Raw genomic sequence first — 8,196 nt, 5'->3', positions numbered from 1 at the left:
ATCTCATTTTCAAGCTTAATGTGTGCCTCACTTGCAACTTCCTTTCCTTTTTCAGAGTTTCCAGGCCTATTTACCATTTTAAATTCCTCAATTGTTTCTTTCAAGTCTACTATCACCACGACTAGGTCATATCTTTCTTGCTCAATGATAGCAACTCTCTCAGTCAAGGTTTCTTTTTCTTTACTTGCATACTCAATGGTTTCTTTTAAGTCCACTACAACAACCATTAGATCATCTCTTTCATGTCCCATACTAGCAATTTTTCTAATGCATTCTTTTCTTTTTTCAGGTTCTCTATTGTTATTTTCAAATCGACTACAATGACTACTAAGTCATCTCTGGTTCGTTCAGCTTTCCCTAGTTCCATAGTCAACGCATCTTTATCACTGGTGAGACTATGGTATGCATCAATTAGCACATTTGCTAATGACATAAGCTTTTTAGGAGAGTAAGATTTCAGATTTCTCTGAACATCCCAAAAGTTTACCTCATCGCCATCGTCATCTTCATCATCAGATTGAGCCATTAGAGCAAAGATTGAATCATACTCAGTTGTTTCATTTTTCACTGCCATCATTGAACTACCACCATGGCGTTTTCTTCTTCAGATTCGCTGGAGGAGTCTCCCCATGCAGCAAGAGCTTGCTTTACAACATTGTCAACATCATTCTTCCTCTTGAAGCGTTTGTCAGGAGCCTGGTTCCTCTTGGCTGCTTTATCAAGGTTTTTATTGTACTGATCTTGCTTTAGGAGGGGACAATCCTTGATGAAGTGTCTTGGCTTGCCACATTTATGAAAGAGGTCATAATTTCTTGGCTTGCTAGAACTTCCCCTTTTTTGGAATGCCTCCATTCCTGCGAACGATCTTTTGAAATCTTCTTGTCAAGTAGGCCATGTCCCCGTCTTCACCACTTGAATCATTGCTGTCCGTCTTGAGGACCAGGTTCTTTTCCCTCTTGGGATCTCTTCTTTCATTGTCCTTCTTCTTCTTCTTCTTCTTCTTCTTCATCTTATAAGTTTTCAAGGTTCCAACAAGTACATCCATGGTCACTGTCTGCAAGTCCTTAGCCTCTGTAATGGTGTCAACTTTGCTTTCCCAAGAACTGGGCAGTATACTAAGGATATTTCTGACAAGCTTGTTTCTCGGAATACTTTCACCAAGAGAGTGAAGCTCATTGATGATGAAGGTGAATCAAGTGTGCATATCTTGGATGGATTCATCATCTTTCATTCTGAAGAGCTCATTTTTAGTTGTGAGCATATCAATCTTGGATTGCTTCACCTGAGTTGTTCCTTCGCGAGCTGTCTGAAGAGCCTCCCAGATCTCTTTTGCTGATTGACATGCTGATATCCTGTTGTATTCATCAGGACCAATGCCACAAATAAGAATTTTCTTAGCACGAAAATTCTTATCTATGGTCTTTCTATCATCGTCATTGAATTCCTTCCTGGTCTTGGGGATGACTACATCTGATTCGCTAAGGTTCTTGGTAGGGACAAAAGGTCCGTCACATATAACTTCCCGTAGCTCAGAATCTTCAGCCATGATGAAGTCGTGCATCCTTGTTTTCCACCATCCATAATATTGCACGTTGAACCTTGGAGGTCTATAAGTAGATTGGCCTTCTTCGAAGTTTGGAGGAGCAGCCATGATGATCCTTTCTAGGTGTTAACCTCATATAAAGAACCTGCTCTGATACCAATTGATAGAATATAAGGGTCCACCAAACTCTATAGAGAACCAGGTTCTCTATCAGATTCAATAGTACAAACGCACACTGCAGTAAGTAAACGATATGAGGAATTTAAGTGGAAAATTCCCATCTCAACGGGATTAAAAACCACGACCTACCCTTGTAGGATTTCAACTTCACTACTGAGTAACTTTCAGATTACAACCTATGCAACCTAGGAATTAAACTCTAAATCCCTCACTAACTTGTAATACTCTATTACAAGCCTCTTTGTAATAACTCTATTACAGAGACTTTGCAACTTGACTAACTCTAGCCAAGACTTAAACACACAGGTTTAAGGTTTATAAGGATTTCCTACAGAATGCTTCTAAACAAGCTAGAAAGGAATTACAATTGAAGAACTATTACAAAGTTACAACTCAACTAAGAACATACAATGACTCGATCTGGGAACTGGTCCGTAGTTGCTTTGTTCTTTGTTCTTGAAGCACTTGAAACTTGCTTACTGGATGGTCACGTGAGTGAGCTTGAGTAAAATTTCTAAGTGTGCAAGTCAATGTGTTTTACCTCCCTTGATTGTATATATACATGTGTGACATCACTTACAATGATGTAAGCAAGGTAGGTAAAAAGTCTTCCCTAGAAAGTTGACCGCGTCACTGTTCCTGCACTGTAGCGTGTGCATGCAGCAACTTTCCAGTTAGAGAGTTGACTTCGCATAGTCTCCTCGGGAACTGGTAGGGACCTGTTCCCTCAGCTGTTCCTTCCACTCTGAAAAGTTGAATCATAACGCAAGCTGGATCCCAACCTGGAACCTTGTGATCTTAAGGTCTTGTAAATGTGTAATAGGTTCCTTATCTGGTTTTGGATAGTAAGTTTGTTAGATCATCGAAACATAAAGCAAAGTACTTATGACCAAAGTACTTGTAACCTATCATTAATCATCCCAATCAAAGTGTTAATCATCCTGAATAGCGTTAAGATAGAAATTACTTGAATATTTTTTAAATCTAATCCCTGTGGAGATGATAATTAAACTATACTATCTTTGGCTAGCGAGCATCATTTGCTTGTAGTGTTTTGCGCTCGTCAAATTTTGGCGCCATTACCGAGGATTGGAAATCTATAGTATTCAAAATAGTTTTTGGTGCTAATTTAGGAATCAACTTTATTTTTTATTCTTCGCGGTTTTCTCTTCCGTGTGCAGGATACAAGTCTAACTTCTCCGGTGTATGACTCGATCTTCTTCAAATGAAGTGATACCCTACAAACCAGAGTTGGAGAAACACATGCGACAACTAAGAAAAGAAAGAGGAATCACAAAAAATTTCTTTGGGTCATATTTTGACTCACGATAAAATGGTAAACAAAGAGATTGCTGGAGTAGACTTAGCTACAAGAGAAGCAACACAACAGAGAGAACAAGCTACTCGATAGCAATTGAAGCAGCCGTTAGAGCTGTTGAGGAGACTATCGAAGATGATGGGGTCGAATATTCAATCTAAATCGAGCCTTGGTTAAAGACCAGTTCGAGAATGCAACACCCAGGCCTGGGAGATCACTAGGTGACTATGCCAAACCAGTCTACAATCAGGGACTGTGAAGTGTCAGACCTCCACCTATAGTAGCGAACAATTTTGAGTTGAAGTAAGGTTTGCCTCAAACCATTTAGAACAACTATGTCTTCAAAGGGAAGGTGAATGAAGATCCTAACACTTACTTGATGGATTTTGAGGAAATCATAAACATCTTCCAGTACAACGGAGTGTCAAAAGATGCAGTCTACTTAAGGGCATTCTCATTTTCACTGAAGGATGACGCGAAGCACTAGCTTCATAGCTTAACAACTAGGTCGATAAGGACATGGGAAGATATGACTAAAAAGTTCCTTGACAAGTACTTCTCAGCTGCAAAAACAGTAAAATTCAGAAGGGAAATCCACAACTTCTGCCATAAGGATACTAAAACGGTCTTCGAAGCTTGGGAAAGATTCAAAGAGATAGTAAGAAAGTGTCAGCATAATGGAATCGAACTGTGGATGCAACTCCAGGACTTTTGGGATGGACTAACACCTTCCCCACGACGAACTCTGAGCACTGCAATTGGAGGTCCTTTAATGAAGAAGACTCCTGAGGAGATTATTGCAATTCCTGATAAGCTCTCTAAAGATGCAATCCAATAGCCTGCTGCGAGTAATGATAGAAGAAAATTAGCTGGGTTCCCCAGGTAGACTCTAACACATCAGTGCGAGAGCCCAGCTAGACACTATGGAGAGAGAGATAAGAAAGTTAACCTTAGCCAAGGTCCAGAGCCAGTCATCCTGGATTTGTGATTTCTATGGAATGGGTCATCCAACGCATGGGTGTCAGGCCTCGGCTACAGATAAACTGGTAAATTTTGTGGGTAGCTTTGAGAGAGGCAACTGCCAAAGTGGCAATAATTTTAACTCCATGGGGCAGAGACACCCAGGTTTTTCTTGGAGTTCACCAGGTGGTAGTGTGAATGCACGACAACAGAATAACTCGAGATCCAAGGGACAGGGAGATCCAAGTCTTCTCAATTAGCAGAGGCAACAATATCAACCTCCACAGTCTAATATGTATAGCATAGAAGATCTGACGAAGGCCTTTATTATTAAAACAGATGAGAGGCTTGAAACTCATAGCACAACTATCCGAGAATAGGGAACAACCATCTGAAACATAGAGATACAGGTGGGGCAACTTTCTAATTTATTGTTTGAGAGGGTTCCAGGAACTCTCCCTGCTGATACTAAAATAAATCCAAAGGAGACAATAAATGTGGTGTCTTTGAGGAGTGGGAACGTATTGAAGGACCCCAAGGCAATACAAAAGAATGAGTTGATTGAAGGATAGGTAGAGATTGTGGAGGAACAGAAAAATAGCAACATTCAAGAAGGTGAAATGATGGTAGATGATGGTCAGAAGAAGAAGAAGGGGAAGACTAAAGCTCAGAAGAAGAAGAAAGAGGGGAATTCAATGAATGAGGAGACTGAGGAAAACAAATATATGCAAGCTCTACCTTTCCCTCAGAAGAAGAGGATAGAAAAGTTGGACAAACAATTCGGGCATTTCCTAGATGTGCTCAAGCAGGTGCATGTTAATCTACCATTCACAGATGTGCTCTATCAGATGCCAACTTATGCAAAATTCTTGAAGGGAATATTGTCCAATAAGAGGAAATTGGAGAAACATCGGTTGTCAAGCTTGCATAGTACTATAGTGCAATTCTGTAAAATAAGCTGCCTCAAAAGTGTGGACATTCAGGGAGTTTTACTATACGTTGCTCTTTAGGAAGTACTAAGTTTGAAAAATCTTTGTGTGATTCAGGTGCTTCTATCAATCTTATGCCTTTGTCTATTTTCAGGAAGTTGGAGGGAGAGATTGGAGAAATCAGATCGATGCTTGTGTCTTTGCAGCTGGCAAATCAGACCAGAATCATACCTTGAGGAATAGTGGAAGATGTGCTAGTTCGGGTGGATAAATTTGTGTTCCCTGTGGACTTCATTGTGGTGAACATGGAAGAGAATATGGAGGTCCCTCTGATTTTAGGGAGATCCTTCTTGGCTACTGGCAGAGCGATTTCAGACATTCAGGAAAGGTAGCTCATACATCATTAAATAGCAAAAGAGGATAGTTTTTATAAAACATATGCCTTTGCCATTACAGCAAAGGCAGATTTGGACTGTTATCATCAGGAGCAGTACAAGGAAATTCCATCCACACCACAAAAAGAAAAACAAAAACAACTGCCATAGAGTCATCAAAAACAAAAAGAGATAATCCAAAAATTGGTCACTGAAGGGTTAGCCTAGGGGACACTAGGAGGAGAGGGCTTAGAAGCTGCAACAAGGGTATTGAGAACGAGATCAATTCGGGCATTGGCCAACATTTGCTCTACGAGCAGTTTCTCCTTCAGGTTCTCCACTTGTTGCCTGAGATAAGCATTTTCTTTGGTCAGACGAGCGATATCCTCATTTGATTGGTGCCCATTGGGCCTGCTGACTCTCCAGAATGGCATTCCTTGCCTTCAACTTTCGAATCTCCTCAGTAGCACTATTTTGGGCATTGATAAGATGAGAGATTGTTGAAGTGCTTCCTACCCCTCTATCTTTCTCAACACATTCACATTCCTCCAAAGTAGTTTGAGAGAAGGTCTGCTTCTTGTCCCTATCTTGGGCTGTCCCAAAGGCACATCAAAGAACTTGAAAACATGCGTGAGCAGAAATCCATAAGGAAGACCATGGTTTCCATCTTTGAAAGTTGCCACCTTTTGCATGTGCTCAATCATGATGGCTGGCATTGACCAGAGCACAGATATGATCAGTTTCAACAGGAAAGAGGTCTGGAGAAACTTTGGACCTCAACCTCATAGACTTTGGGCACATCTACCTTTAACAGATGTCCCCACTGTTGAAACTCGACCATGTCTATTATTTGCCTCATACCGACCATTTAAGAGATTTCTGGGTCAAAAGTACGACCCCACAAAACCTTTTGGTACCTCAGCCGTTCCTTTGCAGACATACTTTCACGTTTCACTCTCTTTGCAGAATCAGGTTCCCTCACAGTTTCCAACATTCTTTTCCTAGACTTCACACTCGATTTACCCTTTGCACTTGACTTCACTAAGACATCTTCATCGGACAATGACTGTTCACCCACTACTTGTTTCAAATTGTCACCACTTTTCACTGACTTTGAACTTGGCGTAGCAACACCTTCCTCTAAAGCATTTTTAGCAGATCGCTTCTTTTTCTGAGACCTTTTAACCAAGGAACTTGGTTCCTCTGTCGCTTCCTCATCCACTTCCACTACAGGAATGTTCATGTCACATATAGCCACTCCATTTTTCACCAGCCTCTTCTTCTTCTTCTTGCTACTCCTTTTACTCTTCTGCAGGGGAGACTCAAAAGCCTTATTTGCCTACAACCTAGTGGTAGGTCGCTTAGGAGAGGGCTCAGGAGTGGCTACTAGCCTCCTTCTGGCAATGAACGCATCTAGGGCCTTATTTCCCTGATCTTCTTCATCACTAGACTGCATGGTAGGAGCCAAAATTTCCAAAGGTTCAACATCAAAGTGAGGAGAAGGAGCAGGGTCAAACTGACTTGGGAAGAGGATCCTTGACCTGTTTCCTCAGGAGAGGGGTCAGGTCCTTCAAGAAGGGTCCCAGTAGTTTCTTCTGGTGCAGAATTTTTAAAGAGCACCACAACTCCTTCTTCCACTGACAACTGAGTCTCTTTCCTCTGAGACTCAGGCATAGAAGAGGCGACCCCATACACTATACCCTCAACAGAGATGGTCAAAATGTTTTCTGTGTCTCCTTTCTCTAGAGATTCCATGGGTGCAACAAACTCTGAGACAGGGGTACTTAATGATTAATCAATGCCCACCTCTGAAAGCTTTTCTACCTGTGGAGTCTCACTCTATTCTCCTTCTTTGTTTTTCTCGATGAGAATCTCAAGCGATAGAGACGGAAAGCATCGAGTTTGGGGGTTTCTGAGTTCTCAACACTTAGAGGGAGAGAAAGGTCTGAGGGAGTAATAGGAGAAATAGAGGATGAAGGAGAAACATGTGTAGGAGTATCATCTGCAGTGGTGGTGGAAAAGGGAATGGTGACGGAGGAGTCAAGGGTTTTCTCGACTATGGTGGGGATTATCGGTTGATCTTCAGCCATGGTAGAGAAGAAGTTTGAAAGTTCTGGAGAGGGAACTGAAGAGAAAGAAGAAGAGAGATGAGATCGTTCAAAGTGATGATGGGGTTTTAATGGAAGAAGAGACAATTATGAGGGAGAGAGAGAGAGAGAGAGAGAGAGAGAGAGAGAAACCGATTCTGAAACGGTGGTAGTTGTATGGGGAGATGCAACGTTTTAGAGGGAAGTGAAGGCATTTGAATGAAAAGACGTGATATACAGGGTCTGAAAAGGTTGGTGACATGGCAATTAATTTTAGTTTCCTTTTAAGATATGTATGAAAAAGCACAAGACTACTAACTTGTGGTACAAGAACCTGGTTCTTGACCTGTCCTTCAAAATTCTCAATCCTCTTTTACCTCTCATGCAATGCTTCTGCAGCTTCTATAATCATCATGCGTGTCTACCTGCTACGGTATTGGAGTGAGTTAGACTTGGCCGAAAAACACTTTAGCATATGTTACCTGAATGTGACTTTCATAGCCATATGGTGGGAATCAGGTTCTCAATTAGGCTTTATTTGCCCCAGCTCCAGCCTATTTCTCTCAAAATTTTCTTTGCTCAGTGCTTTGGTGAAGATATCTGCAATTTGGTCTTCTGTACTGTAGAACTTCATACAGATAAGCACCTTCTCCACATTGTCTCTGAGAAAATGATGTCTTACATCAGTGTGCTTGGTTCTTTTATGTTGGACCGGGTTCATGGCCATATTGAGTGCGCTGGTGTTGTCACATAGAAGAGGCACACAGTTAGTATACACACCAAAATCTTCCAATTGATGTTTGAT

The sequence above is a fragment of the Nicotiana attenuata genome, chromosome 2 (genome assembly GCF_001879085.1).
Source record: "Nicotiana attenuata strain UT chromosome 2, NIATTr2, whole genome shotgun sequence".
Lineage (NCBI taxonomy): Eukaryota > Viridiplantae > Streptophyta > Magnoliopsida > Solanales > Solanaceae > Nicotiana > Nicotiana attenuata.
The sequence above is the reverse complement of the archived record's forward strand: the minus strand, read 5'-3'. Positions refer to the sequence as shown.